This window comes from Cupressus sempervirens, chromosome 10 (assembly GCF_028749045.1).
Source record: "Cupressus sempervirens isolate cs-2001-9-10 chromosome 10, ASM2874904v1, whole genome shotgun sequence".
Taxonomy (NCBI): Eukaryota; Viridiplantae; Streptophyta; class Pinopsida; order Cupressales; family Cupressaceae; genus Cupressus; species Cupressus sempervirens.
The window spans coordinates 754,264,306-754,281,431 of NC_143127.1; positions in this window are offsets into that span (position 1 = coordinate 754,264,306).

The window sequence follows — 17,126 nt, forward strand, 5'->3', positions numbered from 1 at the left end:
TGTTCTTTCCTACCAGTGCGCATTTGAATGGAGATAGGCGGATGTAAATTAGTAATTTGAATTAATAAATATAATCAAAGCCTTGGCCATTTACCAATCCAAAAAAAAAGCAAATTGACTTATAAATATCAACCTATTAACGTTAATTACATGATTGATCCAAATAATAATTATTTATTTATTTTATTTTATTTTGTCCAAAGTATAAACTATTAATCAATTAATTGATAAATTGACTAATTTTCTTAATAATACCTATTTAAATATTTTAGAACAAAATAAAACCTAAAACTATTTACTAACATAAAAAACCTTCAATGAGTATAGTTTTAATATGTTTAATAAATAATTTTAACTTCACCTTCTAAGGGCGGACCCGAAATAATATCAAATGAGGCTTAAGGGCTTTCAAAAAAGCAAAACAAAGGTGGCAGTCATTCATTCAATGCATTTTTTGGAAAGGGGAGGAAAGAAAGGGAAAAGGGGTGGAATCCTAGCCGCCATATCTACTGGTCATGCGATTTTCTCCATGCTTTCTTCTTGACTTGACACCATTTTTCTTCATTTTCTCTGTGAGCTATATGGTCATCATTTTTGCTGGTTTTGGGCATGAGCTTCTTTCATGGTCGGCTCTGTTGATATTTAGACTCCATTCTTGCTGGGTTTCGTGATTGACTTCTTTCTTCTTCTTGCGCGATTTATTGGGTTGTTGATATGTGAGCAGCTATTGGAGTTTTCTTCATTCTATGGCTCCATCTTCATGACTGCCTTCAAGTGGTTGTTGGGTTTTTGTTTGGACGGCTTCTTCTTACTGAGTTTGACTCCTTGGATGCCATGAATCTATTGTCATTTCATCTTCAGAACTACTAGTGTGAACTCCATGCATTCAAACTGTAGTAATATTACTGTTGGCATGAATTTTTCAAGTAGTTGTAAGTTCTTTATTTGATTAACATGAAGCTCTCTTTTGCAATTTACTGGTTTTAAACTAGGAGTCATGGATTTGATCTCTATTTTTTAGAAATTTGGAAATATTTTACAAAATTTTGATACTTACATTGTCTTTTATCCTTGTTTTACTCATCTGTATTATCTGAATTTGCATTTTTTACTCATAAAATACTTGTAGTTGCGGATTCTTTTTATCCGGGTATCTGATTTCTGCTAGCAAATATTATAGATCATTGAATTTGTACTCTTCTAGTCATGCACAAACATGTTATTCTAACAAATAAATAAATGAAATGTTCCTCCTTTTTGATAATGTAGTATAAAATCATTGCTCTTTGAAACTTCTCCTATAGATATTTAATTTGCTAGTATCCTGTATCATCTTGCATTTCTTTTGTTGTTGTGCATGCCATGAGGGTTGTATTCTATCTTCAATAATCATGATAGAATTTTATTACAAACAAATGTAAAATTCAGAAAATGATGCTCTCATAAAACACTGATATCTCCTTTTCCACTATTTTTCTACGGATTCTGCCCGCATAGCTACCTGAATCACCCTATTTTGGTCATAACCCAAAAATCGTCTGTCTTAATTCTTTCTCAATTGCCCAAAATACACCCCGCAATATGACTATATTTTCTTGCTGATTGCAACTCATACTCTTGTTTCTTTACCATCACCAGTTCACTTTGTATTTATCCTTGCACTTTTATTTTGATATTCACATTCATGTCTTTACAACCTTGCTGATCAATCCTTGAGTCCACCTTTAGCTTGCTACCTATTTTGCTTATTCTGGAAAATGCATCTCGTGCAATGTTTTGCTGATGCATATGCCGTGATTGTTTAAAATGCTTGCTTATTTTGAACTTGAAAAAGAAACCTGGAAATTATATGTTCTTGTCTCTGTTTTATGCTTGCTGAAAAGTCTTTATTCCCTACTTGTATACTTGTAAAGCTCCAATTCCTCCATGATTCGATTGAAAGGTTTCATACCTGTAACATGTGTATGTTCCTTTGACAATCTCCTCATTTCTTCAAACCTTCGTTATGGTTCAACTAGAAGGTCCCATAATTGTTATTTATGTATGCCCCCTCAATAGTCTCCCCATGTCATTAGTCTTCGCTTCTACATGATTTGACCAGAAGGTTTCACGCTTGTAATTTATGTGTGTCCCTTCGATAGCCTCCTTAGCCCTTCAATCTTAGCCTCTACATGATTTAATTGAAAGGCTTCATACGTGTAATTTATGCAAGATCCTTCCACAACCTCAAACTTCATACCTGTATCTACACATGAAACAAACTCATTAGCATAAAACCTGCTTTGCTTTCAGACATCTCTCTTGCCTTCATATCTTTTAATGCAGTTATCTGAATAACCATGTTGTAGGAACAATTGTGTAGAGATAATTGGAAAGATTTCTGTTGCTCAGTTCGTATGAACTGACCCTCTTCTTCTTTCATTTTTGCAAGTATATTCCAAGATGGAGATGCGGACTAATCCTTCAACATCCAGAACAACGATTCTTCCATTCAGGCAATGGAGGTCTTCCCCTATATCTTATCAGTACTTTTATGTTTATACAGTGTGTTTATTCAGATATTATGTTAGGAGTTGAGAATGCTTGTGTGGTATCTTAATGCATTGTATTAAGTATTGTTTAAAATTTGAACACTTTGTACCTTATCAAAACAGTTTTGAATATTTCAATAAAACGTACTGTTTTGGTGCTTGTATCTCGAATAAAAATGATCAATTTTTCTTGTTTACTGATTTCTGTACTTTACTTTTTCATCCATTCTATTCTATAATATGTATGCTCATCAACTTAAAACACTTAGCTTAGTATAAAGGCAAGCATAACATAGCAATTTAAGAAGTATGTTAAATTGGTACCATTTTTGGTGACCTCTAGGGGTGTTTTCCTGCTAAACAATAATAGACCAATTGTCTTATACAAATCCATAGGGCATAGAGTTATCTTCAACATTTAGAAAATTGAACCTTCTCAAAAATTTAGAAAACTATGAAACTGAAAAACTAAAAATCATTGTTGAAATAAACACACCTCACCACACCAATCTGAAACTGAAACTGAAACTGAAAACTAAAAACAAATCTGTAAGTTGCTATAGGATCCCATAGCTATTTGTTTTAATAACCAAGATGGAGTTGTATCATAGCAAATAGATGAATATGGATTCGTTTTATGATCTCTTTTCCGTAGCATAACAATCGTATCCTGGTTGTGAGGGCTAATAGTTGTTGCCTGTTATGACATCTTGCAGATTTGACTGAAAAAACTATTGAAAACAACTATAAAACTTCAACTATTAAACTTGAATCTGTACCTTGCATCATAATAGTAATCTAGAGTTTCATTTATGATTGTACTAGGGTGATATACCAGTTGTCTTGGAGTGACCATACCTCCTATTATTTTAGTATTTTCATGTTTTTATACAATGTTATATCAGTTTAGTATGATGATGCATAATACATCATATCACTATTGTGCGTCAAGATACTATTCAAGTCAACTATAATTTAAAAATTAGAATTTATACTTGCTATTTTTCTGAGAGTATTTCAAAAATAATTTATACCAGCAATATGCCTGAATGTTCGCTGATTTCCTTATAGTTGAATGGCTGAAAACTATATCATGTCATCATGAATCTGTTATGAACCCATGGAGTATGTATGATTCAAGGCATCAGAATTTATTCCATGCTTTATGTCATGTGTATCTCATGTATTTATGGCAGATTGATAATGATTTGTTGTAGTTTCCAGTATTATTATTAACAACTAACAACTAACATACTGAAACTTGAATCTGAATGTGCTCAAACAGCACTTATTGAAATCTGAAAACTAAATCACACCTCTACTCTATTGTGCGAAGGCACTTATTGAAATTTGAAAAATACCTTGAAAGCATTGCTTGAGGTGAATTCCACTAACCGGGATTCCCAACTCCTCTCCTTCAAGTGTAGATAGATGGAAAGCATTGTGTGGTGTACTACCCACGGATCAATCCACATGGCATCGAACTTTGTATGCTTTCCAGGTCTACTTTTCAATTCATCCCATTTTAATATTATGTCTCCTAGCTGGAAATTTTTTGGAGATGCTTTCTTATCAAACGTTCTCTTCATTTGAGCTTGATGATGCTCAATCTTTTGCAAAGCACCTCTTGTTTTCTCTTCTAATTCAGTGAGTTGAGCCAGCCTTACAGTCATAGGTTCTTCATCAATCATGTCTAACTGATGCATAAAATCTAATGCTGAAAATTCAAATGAGATAGGTAATCTAGCTTCTTTACCATAAACAATTGTAAAAGGAGACATACCAATTGATCTTTTAGGAGTTATTCTATCAGCCCATAGTTCTGATTTCAACTTTTCGTGCCAAGAACGTTGATTCCCTTCTAATGTCTTCTTTATTATACAAATCAGATTCTTGTTAGTGGATTCAGCTTGCCCATTACCCTGTGGGTAGTAATTTGATGAAGTATTCAAATACACGCCCTTTTTGACAACCCATTTTGCAATTTTATTTCTTGTGAATGCAAGCGCATTATCTGAAATAATTGAATCTGGTATACCAAATCTACAAACTAAATCTTCATAGAAATTTAAAATAGTGGTTTCATTCGCATCTCTAAGAGCTACCGCTTCAGTCCATTTCGTAAAATAATTAGTGGTTGTCAACACCCACTTATGACGTGCACTTAATGGTGGATTAATGATGTCAATAAAGTCTAGACCCCATTTCATAAATGGCTGGTCCACCTGAATAGGCTGCAAGGGCAACGCTGCTAACTTCTCTTTACCAGCAAAAATTGAACATTGCCTACACTTTCTTACCCAAAAATGTGTCTTTAAATAATCATTCTGAATATTGTGGACAGTGGGTTGTTCATCATCTAGTAAGGCCAAAACAGCATCATCATCACTAATTAAATTATTATCTCCATTTCCAACAAGCTGTTCGCATAAACCTTTGCCTATTACCAGCTTGGTTACATTGATTTCAATGTCATATTCCATTGCTTTTGTGATCCAACCTGCTCTTTTAGTATTAAGTTCTTTATTTAGCAGGAAATCCTTAACAGAAGGGTGAGCAACCATTAGTTTGATCTTATTATTTGGAAGCATAAGTCTGAACATTTTCAAACTTCTTATAACCGCAAGAACATGTTTCTCAACAAAAGTATAATGTAGTTCATGATCCTTAAGTCCTTGACTGAAAAATGCGAATGATTGTTCAAAACCTTCGTCATTCTGTTGTACTAACATGGCAACAATGGAATCAATGTTTCCATAGCCATATAATATGAAATCTTTCGCAAAATCTGGATTTAACAATGTAGGGGCAGCAGCTAATGCTTCTTTTATCAGCTCAAAACTACGTTTACCTTCTCTTGTCCAACTGAAAACCATACCTTTTCTTAGCATAGTTGTTAATTGTGTTAGTAATTTAGCAATATTCAGCATAAATCTCCTTACAAAGTTAATTCTACCTAAGAAACTTTGAAGTCTCTTTTTATGAGCTAGAAGTGGTCAAACGAGAATTGCACTTACTCTTTCAAGTTCAATAGTAATACCTTATTCAGAAACAATGAATCCTACTAGTTTACCCTCATGAACAGAAAAAACACTTTTCTTTGAATTCAAAGATATACCATATTCCTAGCATCTCTCAAATATCACCCTTAAGTGTTGAAAATGATCTGCTGCATTCTTTGAAAAAATAGAAATTTCATCAAGATATACAAGCGCAAACCTGTACATTAAGTTCAAGAAAGCCTTATCCATTGCTTTCTGGAAAGTTGCAGCTGCATTTGATAAACCAAATGGCATCTTCTGATAAGTCATAGTTCCCCACTTGGTAGTAAATGTTGTTTTAAATCTATCATCTTCCTTGACTAAAATCTGATTATAACCAGAAAAACCATCCAACAATAAAAACCATTTTGAATCTGAAACCACTTGTAAAATTTGTTCCATTGAAGGAAAATGATGTCTATATTTCAATGAAGCTCTGTTTAAATCACGCAAATCAACACACAATCTGATTTCTCCATTTTTCTTCCTAACTAGAACCAAATTTGAAACCCAAGAAGTATACTTGATAGGGAATATAATATTGCTCTCAATTAACTTATCCAGCTCTTTCATCATAAGAGGTTCTAACTTTTTATGTTGAGCAATATTAGGATCAAAACCCTTCAAATCTGAATAATTCCAAGCAATAATATCGTGGAATTCATGACATAAATTTACAAAAATTTGACGCTCTTCAGGAGTACATACCTTTCCAAGTTTCAACCTTTTATCCTTTGCAACTTCAATTTCTTCATAGTATTCTTCCTTGATCTGTAAGTTGGATTTATCTTTTTTAAACTGATCATTAGTATTAAAAATGGATTCTAAAGTTACTAAACCCTTAGGCATCTTATTTGTCCTTAATTGAATAATCTGATCCTGATATTGATCCTGCAGTTTCTGCTGGTTAGGCTAAGAAAACTCAACTTCTCTTCAAAAATTAACAATATGCTGATTAAATTCAAAAACTTGCTAACTTTCAGCATTATTTGGTACAGCAGGCCTGATAATAACTTTAACATGAGTATTTCCTTTATTTTTACTGATTTCAGTATATCATATTGTGCACCAATTGCAGCAAGTCTATCTTCATGTTTATTCTGATTTCTAGGTACAAATTGTAAATTAAATGCTTCAAAACCTTCAATTAAATCTCACACAACATGTTTATAACTTTTCAGCAGATCATTTTTAGTAGCATGGATGCCTCTAACCTGGTTAACAATCAACTCAGAATGACCAAAAACTTGCATGCAACTGATACCTCGCTTTGTGGCCCATTTTAATCCATTTACAAGTGCTTCATATTCAGCAATGTTATCAATACAGCTGAAAGTAAATCTGAAAGAAGCATAATACCTTTCATTTGCTGGTGAAATCAACATATAACCTCCTCCCGCACCTGTTTTGCTACGTGAACCATCAAAAAATAATTTCCTAACATCATTACCTTGTTGTTTCGAACTTAAATCTGCACCTTTCATGACATTTGGCAAAAAATCAGTAGTTTCATGAATATTATATTTGCCCAAACTTGGCTCTTCAACCTGTTTTTCTGTAATTCAGCATTTTCAACAGCCCATTCATCTAATAATATGTCAAGAACATCATCTATCTGCATTTTGGACTCATGAACAACATTAATTTCCTCTTGATCAAATAAAATAGTTGTCTCATTTTCAGCAGTAACAATATTATGTTCAATGCAATCCTTAGCAATAGGTTCAGATGGAATTGTGATCTTAATACCATACCTAGAGCGGCAAAGCATGTGAGACCAATCTACAAACACGTAACCCCCTATTTTAGTAGTGAAATCATGTGATAAACATATGGAAAAATAGGGAGGTAAGTCAATGATGTATATATCTATAGGAACTGAAAAACTAGGACAAGAATGCAAGGTTAAATCCATGTTCCTTATAACTCCAATTGTCTCAATAGTTGTCCCGTCTAGTTGAACTACCTCCTTTTTAATTGGCTCATATTTAAGGCCTAGCTTATCAACAATTTTCTTTGGCATAACTAAGCTAGTAGCACCTGAATCTATCATGCAATTATGAACAAGGTACTTGCCTATTATGACTATAACGTAAAAAGGTGATGGTTTAACTATCTTGGATGGTTGTTGTAACGTACTAGCATTTGCAGCCATTAGAACTCTAGGAGTTTGCTATGCTAAAGCATTATCAGATAAGATAAGTGATTGTAATGTTTCTTACAACATATCCTTTTGACCTGGGAGTGCTAAAACATTCCACATGGAAACAAGAACACGAGTCTTCTTCAAATGCTCAACGATATTGAAATTTTGTGTACTAATCTCAGACTGATTTTTTGGTACAACAAACTCCTTTTGTTTTTGTGATGGTTGTAATTTTGCCTTTTGCGCTTGCACTTGCTATCCTTGTTGTCCTTTTGGCACATATTGCATCTTTTGCACATTTCAAGGTCCTAGTTGAGTGTTATCAGTGTTAACTTGTTGTTGTTTTGCCTTATCAACTCGTTGTTGCACATTTGTAGCCTGGGGCTTTGACCTTGTTCCCGCTGAGACAGGTCTCCAAACTTGGTTTTAATCAAAATTTGCTGCTATAACAGCTTCATCTTCGTTAAAATTTATTAAAGTAGCATCCGGGTTACCTTGTTGATGCACTTGATCATGATGAACTTCTCCTTGAGTAGTTATTTTCTGTCCTTTAAGAACATCTCGTCTTCTTGCCTCAAGCACATGCACACAATCAAGCCAAAAATAACCAGTGTTACAAGTATTGCATCACTCCTCATTATGTGCATAGTTGTTATGAGGAACAACTACCAATTCTTTAGAATTACTAGGAGTTGCATAATTGTAGGGTTGGTTAGCTCTTTGACCATAGTTTCTTTGTTGTCCTTGAGCTTGTCTTTGCTGGTTTGATCCTGAAGCTTGATTGAATTGCCTATTTTCCTGATAGGAAGCTTGATTATTCCTATTGTATTGACCTTGTTGCCTTTTCAAGTTTGTTATTTCATTTTCATAACTCTACAAAGTTCACATCATGCTATCACTTTTCTCCATTAAGTCCAAATTCTTCTCTTTTAGCTCTTTGATAGGACTTGTAGTAGTGTGTTCTTCTACTGCAACTTGCACATTAAATGCTAGTAATGCTGGTACAAGTGGAATTATAGCGAACAGTGGTATAACAATTGGTACAATTGGCTGTAATTCTGTAGAATAAGGCATTGGAGGCCTAGGAGGTAGCTTGTCGGCTTGTATTAAGTTGTTTTCAGCTCTTACAGCAATATCAAATGCATCAGGCAAAGTACGTCCTCCCATAGATTATCATAATTCAAATATCACTATTAAAAGCCTCCAAATAAAATAAGAATGCATAATCATTAGAAGGTTTAACAGATGCTGCATTTTTGTCCCAAGTTCGCTAAAAACGAAAGTTAAAATTAGAAATATGCTCATTAGGATGTCTTTTGATGGTAGTCAACTGTTCAACCAAAGAGAGATTATTAGACTTATCTTCAAACTTGTTGATTAACAAGCTTCCCAATGTGTCCCATGAAGCAATTGAATTTACCGCTAAACTTCTAAACCAAATTAATGTTTTTCCTCTAAAAAAGGTTGCTAATAAATTTAAGGCCACATCCTCATATTGAATTTGATGTAATCCGCAAAGAGTAGCTACAACATTGATATGCTTCACTGCTGAAACGTGATTTTCACCAGTAAAATATGGTACACTTTTCAATGTTGCTGGTGGAAAATCATGATGAGCAGTAATTTCTAAAGAGCTGTCAGTGTTAAAAACTATAAATGGAAAATTTCGGATCATTTGATGAACTGGTGATACTTGTTGCTGTACTATAAATGGTAATAAGGGTTGGACAAGTTGATTTACCTTTCGCTAATACGTTTTCAAACTTTTAACAGCAGCTGTAGTACCACTTGTAGATGCTGAAAAAACAAATTGATCTTTTGGTAATTCCTCAAAAATGGGTACTTTAGATTCAGAATTATCACGTACACTTAAATCTTCAAGAAAACTAATATTTTCAATAGCTATCTCAGATTCCTCAGAATTTGCTGGCTGATATTCAATTATAAGATATTCAAATGCTAAAAAATCTCATCCAGATGGTGAAGCAAACCTTCCTCTTGTAACCAATGGTGTTCTTCTTCCTCTTATTCACCTTCTGGGAGTTCTTCTCATTAAGAGAATCACCAAAATTGCAACTGTATCTGCAATAAACCTTCAAAACAAAGTCGCCAAGTGTTAATAAAATACCTTAAAAAAGGCTGAAATATTGTTGTTCATACCAAAACAGCAGTAAAATATTGTAATTCAGAGAACTGTGAAGCAGTTCGTTGTCCCATTGGGCGTGCCAGAAAACTGTTGTGAATTAGGATTGCACCTATAGCAACATTCAGAATCTAGCCATCTTGTTGAAACATGGAAACTCTCTTGGGTGGTGGGTTGTCCTAAAACGAGCGATTAATCTCTAGAAGCTAGGTCAGTTCCTAAATAGTGATCACCTAAAACCTAAATTATATGCGACATAAGGAATGAGAAGTGAATGACCAATAATAAACACTAACCTAAATGAGCTGATACATCGATGATTTTGAATGTAACTTTAATCAAATCAACACAAATTATGCAAGGCACAATTGATTCACAATACTCAGACAAACACGCAACTACAAAAGTGATTCTATGCAAGGACCAGAATCTTCTGCTTTGAAAGGAAAACCTAAACTTTACCAATTTTCTGCAAAAAGAACAATGGACACAAACAAAGACCTGTAATCACATGTGTCAAGATTCAAATCTGCAATAAGGAATATAACTTAAATGAAGGCGAACACAACATGAAAGTAAAGAATCCACAATATTGCACGACAATCAATGAGAAAAATCGTTGAATCTATATGACTAATGCTGAAAAACCTCTGCTACAAAATTGCTCTTACAATCAACTCAAAATCTACAATGCGCAAAAATCTGAATCTGAAAGAAGATCCCTCATAATGAGATGAATGTACGATAAATAGAGCTCATAGCCCTAATTCGGATTTCAAGATCATGCTTAGAAAACAAAGTCAAAAATGATACAAACTATGAAGAAGCCCCTGAAAATTACTCTCAACCACCTATCCAACTGATAGATAACTGGAAAACTGCCTTTAGCTCCTGAAAATCATGCATAAAACCCTAACTCGGATCTCATAATGAACCCAAAAATGTATCATGTAAAAATCCTCAAAAATATGCAAAGTATGCATAAAACAAGCTCCCATAATAAACTGCATGCAAAACTGGCCTTAACTACTCTATAAATCATCACAAATAGCACTAAAGTGCTTCATCACTACATGGGAAACTCAAACAGCCCTTAGCCTCCAAAAACTGCGCCATATTTGACTCCACAATCTAGAGTTTGACTTGTTAGTTCAAAAATAGACATTGTACTTCTCCCCTTGCATTTAGGCATTAAAAATTTGAAACTCACCTTAACTCCCTATTTAATTATTATTATTGCATTTCACTTAACATTAACAAATTGATTTATAAATATCAACCTATTCACATCAATTACATGATTGATGCAAATAATAATTATTTATTTTTTTATTTTATTTTATTTTGTCCAAAGTATAAACTATTAATGAATTAATTGATAAATTAATAAATCAATTAATTTTCATAATAATTCCCATTTATATAGTTTAGAACAAAATAAATAATAAAACTATTTACTAACATAAAAAACCTTCAATGAGTATAGTTTTAATATGTTTAATAAACGATTTTTAACTTTACCATCTAACAGCAGACCCGAAATAATATCAAATGAGGCTTAAGCATTTTCAAAAAATCAAAACAAAGGTGAAAGTCATTCATTCGATGCATTTTTTTTCCAGGGGAAGAAAGAAAGGGAAAAGGAGTAGTACCCTAGCCGCCATATCTGCTGGTCCTATGATTTTCTCCATGCTTTCTTCTTGACTGGACGTCATTTTTCTTCATTTTCTCTATAAGCTGTATGGTCATCATTTATGTTGGTTTTGGGCGTGAGCTTCTTTCATGGCCGGCTCTATTGACATTTAGACTCCATTCTTGCTGGGTGTTGTGCTTGACTTCTTTCTTCTTCTTGAGGGTTTTATTGGGTTGTTGATACATGAGCAGCTATTGCAGTTTTCTTCATTCTATGGCCCCATCTTCATGACTGCTTTACATGGATGTTGGGTTTCTATTTGGATGACTTCTTCTTACTGAGTTTGACTCCTTGGATGCCATGAATCTGTTGTCATTTCATCTTTAAGACTACTGGTGTGAACTCCATGCATTCAAACTTTAGTAATATTACAGTTGCCATGAATTTTCCAAGTAGCTGTAAGTTCTTTATTTGATAAACATGAAGCTCTCTTTTGTAGTTTACTGGTTTTTAACTGAGTCGTGGATTTAATCTCTATTTTTTAGAAATCTGGAGATATTTTACAACATTTTGGCATTTACATTGTCTTTTATCCTTGTTTTACTCATCTATCTTATCTGAATTTGCATTTTTAACTCATAAATTACTTATAGCTGCAGATTCTTTTTATCCAATTATCTGATTTCTGCTAGCATATATCATAGATCTTTGAATTTGTACTCTTCTAGTCATGCACACACATGTTATCCTAACAAATATATAAATGAAATGTTCCTCCTTTGTGACAATGTAGTATAAAATCATTGCTTTTTGAAACTTCTCCAGTAGATATTCAATTTGCTAGTATTTGTCTTCAATAATCATGATAGAATGTTATTACAAACAGATGTAAAATTCAGAAAATGATGCTCTCATAAAACATTGATATCTCCTTTTCCGCTATTTTTCTACGGATTCTGCCTGCATAACTACCTAAATCACCCTATTTTGGTCATAACCCAAAAATCGTTTGTCGTAATTCTTTCTCAATTGCCCAAAATACGCCCCGCAATATTACTGTATTTTCTTGATTGCAACTCATACTCTTGTTTCTTTACCATCACCAATTCACAATTGTATTTATCCTTGCACTTTTATTTTCATATTCACATTCCTCTCTTTACAACCTTGTCGATCAATGCTTGACTCCACCTGTAGCTTGCTGCCTATTTTGCTTATTTTGGAAAATGCATCTTGTGCAATGTTCTCCTGATGCATATGCCGTGATTGTTTAAAATGCTTGCTTATTCTGAATTTGAAAAGAAAACTTGGAAGTTATATGTTCTTGTCTCTGTTTTATGCTTGCTGAAAGGTCTTTATTCCCTACCTGTATAATTATAAAGCTTCAATTCCTCCATGATTCGATTGAAAAGTTTCATACCTGTAACATGTGTATGTCCCTTTGACAATCTCCTCGTGTCTTCAAACCTTCGTTATGCTTCAACTAGAAGGTCCCATAATTGTAATTTACATATGCCCCCTCAACAGTCTCCCCATGTCATTAGTCTCCACCTCTACATGATTTGACCAAAAGGTTTCACGCTTGTAATTTATGTGTGTCCCTTCAATAGCATCCTCAGTCCTTCAGTCTTAGCCTCTACATGATTTAGTCGAAAGGCTTCATGCGTGTAATTTATGCAAGATCCTTCAACAACCTAAAACTTCATACCTATATCTGCACATGAAACAAACTCATTAGCATAAAACCTGTTTTGCTTTCAGACATCTCTCTTGCCTTCATATCTTTTAATGTAGTAATCTCAATAACCATGTTGTAGGAACAGTAGTGTAGAGATAATTGGAAAGATTTCCCTTACTCAGTTCGTATGAACTGACCCTCTTCTTCTTTCATTTTTCCAAGTCTATTCCAAGATGGAGATGCGGACTCAATCCTTCAACATCCAAAACAATGATTCTTCCATTCAAACAATGGAGGCTTTTCCCTTTATCTTATCAGTACTTTTATGTTTATAAAGTGTGTTTATTCAGACATTATGTTAGGAGTTGAGAATGCTTGTGCAGTATCTGAATGCATAGTATTAAGTATTGTTTAAAATTTGAACACTTTGTACCTTATCAAAACAGTTTTGAATATTTCAATAAAATTTACTATTTTGGTGCTTGTATCTCGAATAAAAATGATCAATTTTTCTTGTTTACTGATTTTCGTACTTTACTTTCTACATCCATTCCATTCTATAATATGTATGCTCATCAACTTAAAACACTCAGCTTAGTATAAAGGCAAGCATAACATAGCAATTTAAGAGGTATGTTAAATTGGTACCATTTTTGGTGACCTCTCAGGGGTGTTTTCCTGCTAAACAGTAATAGACCAGCTGTCTTCAAACCTTCGTTATGGTTCAACTAGAAGGTCTCATACTTGTAATTTACGTATGCCCCCTCAACAATCTCCCCGTGTCATTAGTCTTTACCTCTACATGATTTGACCAGAAAGTTTCATGCTTGTAATTTGTGTGTCCCTTAAATAGCCTCCTCAGTCCTTCAGTCTTGGCTTCTACATGATTTAGTCGAAAGGCTTCATGTGCGTAATTTATGCAAGATCCTTCAACAACCTTAAACTTCATACTTGTATCTGCACATGAAACAAACTCATTAGCATAAAACCTATTTTTCTTTCAAACGTCTCTCTTGCCTTCATATCTTTTAATAAAGTTATCTGAATAACCATGTTGTAGGAATAGTAGTGGAGATAATTGTAAAGATTTCCATTGCTCAGTTCGTATGACGTGACCATCTTCTTCCCAAATTATATAATCCAAAAAATCCTAAGAAGGATGAACTCAAAGAAATAATGGATATGTTAAAAGAGATAAAAGTCAAACAAGGTAGAAGTGAGAGGCCACCCTTTAATAGAAATGTGAGAGTAAGATTACATGATATGCCTTATAACACAAACTGGAAGGATGGAAAACCGGAGAGACCAACTCATGCTAAAGATACACCTGATCCTTTGAAGAAAGTGAATATTGTTGATGATGGCCCATGGTGTGATGCGTGCAGGCTGTCCCACGATCCTAATCATTGTATCGTTGCACATGCTATTTTTGAAGAAAGAAATCAAAATGAGGAACAACCCGTAGTCAACACAATATCATCTGAACCAATATGGGGAAGGGATGAAGATGATTTTGAGGATGAAGATCATAATGCTGATTATTATTATAGGGGCTCTAACCAGCAGCAATGTACTCAACAAATCTTTTCGGATGAGGAAGACAATCCTACCTTTCGTAGATTAACGCCAGAAGAAAGAAGAGCCTATACTATCGCAGCAGTTGAGCACGCTAAACATACATATCAAAGAAGGAATAAAGAAAATAATGCTAATCAAGGGACTCCTGCTGGTATATTTGTTAGGAATCAGCAGCAGATTGAAGCGTCTAAGAAGCCTGAAAATCAAGCTCAAACCAAACAAAAGGAAGGTAATCAAACTTATAAAATTACCAAGCAACCAGTTGTGCAAATTAATGGCAAAAAAATATCTGATTGTCATAGTTCTATGAGTCATGCTTTATCTCAATTAAAGATTACTGTGCCTCTAATGGATATGATGAAATTTTCTGATTACAGGCAGGAAACTGTGAAGATATTGTCTAGTGTGCAAGATATTGACAATAAGGATGATGTTAAAAATAATGAAGAAACACCTATTGTGTATCTATGAACAACATTAAATAAGAGGACAAATCAAGTAGACCCTTTCTATTTAACATTGTTGATAAACAATAAATTGGTAAAAAATTGTATGATTGATTCTGGCACAACAGTCAATATTATGTCTGCTGATGTAATGAAGGAAATAGGACTTAAAGTTGATACTCCTTTTGGAAAATGTTATGCCATGGATAACAGATCTGTACTTGTAGTTGGAATAATTAAAAATGTTGAATTTTGTTTTCCATCATTTCCGCATATATCATACAGAACTGACATTACAGTAGTTGAAATATCAACAAATTATGGTATGTTGTTATCTAGGCAATGGTCAAATTTGGTTGGAGGTCATGTGCAGTTAGATATGTCTTATGCTACCATACCTTTGGGAGGCAAGGAAATACGAATCGAAAGGGAACCCCAGTCATACTACTTGGTTGAAGATTACATTTCGGATCCCGAGGTTAACTTTTGTCATTCGGACATGGACAACTTCCAAGTAAGTATAACCAAATCTACTTCTAAGATTGTTGATCCATTTTCAATCTATGTAAAAGAAAATTGTAATGATATTTGGCAAATTTTTTTTGATGGCGCGTGTAGTAAGGAAGGAAATGGGGTTGGTGTTATTTTTGTTTCGCTGTTGGGTAAAACTTTTAAATTTTCTTTGTTACTAAATTTTGAATGCACTAATAATATTGCTGAGTATGAGGCGTTAGTCATTGGTCTTGGTATTGCAAAAGCATATAGGATTAAAATGCTTGCTGTTTTAGGGGATTCAAATTTAATTGTTTCACAAATTAGGCATAAATTTTCAACTAGGAACCCGAGATTAAAACAATATTGGAACTATGTATGGGATTTGATAGAATTCTTTGATGCCTTTTCAATCAAATGGGTCAATAGATCAACCAATTACCTAGCTGATATAATGGCTAATCTGGCTATTAGGCAGATGGATATTCCATTTGATGAAGTTATTTAGGTTGAAATGAAAAATAGACCTTCTATACCAGACAATGTTCAAAACTGGCAAGTTTTTGAGGACGATAACGATATCGTTAAATTTTTGACTTGCCAGAAAGATTATGAAAATCAATTCATTGATTGGAATGGGTACATAGAAGAAGAAGACGGTAAGGAAACATTGTTTGGAAAGGAAATAATGCAATTAAAAACCAATAAAATACCAAAAGGTCTAGTTGCTTTAGAACAAATCTTTGACGAAAAAGAAAGTCCAAAAAATAGCAGATCTACCAAAATCCAAAATGAAATCGAGGAAATAAATTTGGGAAGTGAAAGTTCTCCCAAAAGGGTTTACATAGGGAAGAAGTTGTCATCAAAAATAAGGGCTGACTTAGTTGCTTTATTAAGAAAATATAGACATGTCTTCGCTTGGAGTTATGATGAGCTTAAAGCATATAGGGAGGATTTGTTTCAGCATGAAATACCTCTTAAACCCGATGCCAGACCATTTAGACAAAGACAATGTCCGATAAATCCAACGTTAGCTCCAAAAATGAAAGATGAATTCATCAAATTAAGAGACGCTGGAATTATAAAGCCTATAAGGCATTCTACATGGGTTTCGAATTTAGTCCCAGTTAGAAAGAAGAATGGAGATATACGGTTATGTATAGATTTTAGAAATTTGAATATATCTTCCCTTAAGGACAATTATGCATTACCTAACATGGAGATTTTATTACAAAAGGTAACCGGTAATGAATTACTATCTATGATGGATGGATTCTCGGGTTATAATCAAGTCAAAGTGAAAGAATCCGAACAATTTAAGACTGCTTTTACCACACCTTGGGGTACTTATGTCTATGCTAGGATGCCTTTTGGGTTAACGAATGCAGGGGCTACCTTTCAAAGGGCAATGGATGTTGCTTTCGATGGATTGATTGAC